The sequence below is a fragment of the Plectropomus leopardus genome, unplaced genomic scaffold, assembly GCF_008729295.1.
Source record: "Plectropomus leopardus isolate mb unplaced genomic scaffold, YSFRI_Pleo_2.0 unplaced_scaffold57694, whole genome shotgun sequence".
Lineage (NCBI taxonomy): Eukaryota > Metazoa > Chordata > Actinopteri > Perciformes > Serranidae > Plectropomus > Plectropomus leopardus.
Genome location: NW_024663402.1, coordinates 1 through 668, shown reverse-complemented (window position 1 = coordinate 668; position 668 = coordinate 1). Strand labels below are relative to the sequence as shown.

The window sequence follows — 668 nt, the reverse complement described above, 5'->3', positions numbered from 1 at the left end:
ATGTGAATGAAGTATATGTTTGTTTAGTTTTGTAGCCTACGACTCCTTACGAGGCTCTACAGCTCTGCAACATGCCACCAAACAGCAGAGCACCACCACACATGTACTCCCCCTGAGGGCCACGTTTAGGGACACATTAGAAGTTACAGACCTCTTGATCATCGCCAGCAGCAGCTAGTCATTCGGTGTCAGGACATCAGACCACACAGACATGTGTGATGTTTGAGACACGATAATGAAAATCTCTTATTGTTTCCGCCCGGTTTCGAACCAGGGACCTTTCGCGTGTGAGGCGAACGTGATAACCACTACACTACAGAAACACATGCTGTGTCAAGCCACAATCAGACATTAGTCTTCCATGCTTGGCCGATAAGTGCTGAAAGCGACCTATGGTCACGTTGTACAGTTTAAACAAGTTGTTCCAAAACGTGTCATAGGTTTCCGCCCGGTTTCGAAACCGGGGACCTTTCGTGCAGGAGCCGGATATAGTGATCACTAACTTTACTAACTTTTCCCATTCATTGTTTATGGCAGTGATTATTATTACAGATGCAATATATTTTTGGCCAAAAGTGGAATTGTGGTGGCGCTGTTTCCCCCACTTTTTTTAAAGAGATAAGTTTATCTTGTCCTTTGAGTGACAGACGACTGGAGCAGCAGTGATT

At 45.1% G+C, this 668-nt stretch overlaps 1 non-coding gene across 1 annotated transcript; it reads right to left on the bottom strand.

Annotated features, from left to right (window-relative positions):
* Positions 1–250: 250 nt before the first annotated feature.
* Positions 251–323, bottom strand: trnav-cac. Its single transcript has one exon. It is a non-coding gene; the product is annotated as a tRNA-Val (tRNA).
* Between the last annotated feature and the right edge of the window lie 345 nt (positions 324–668).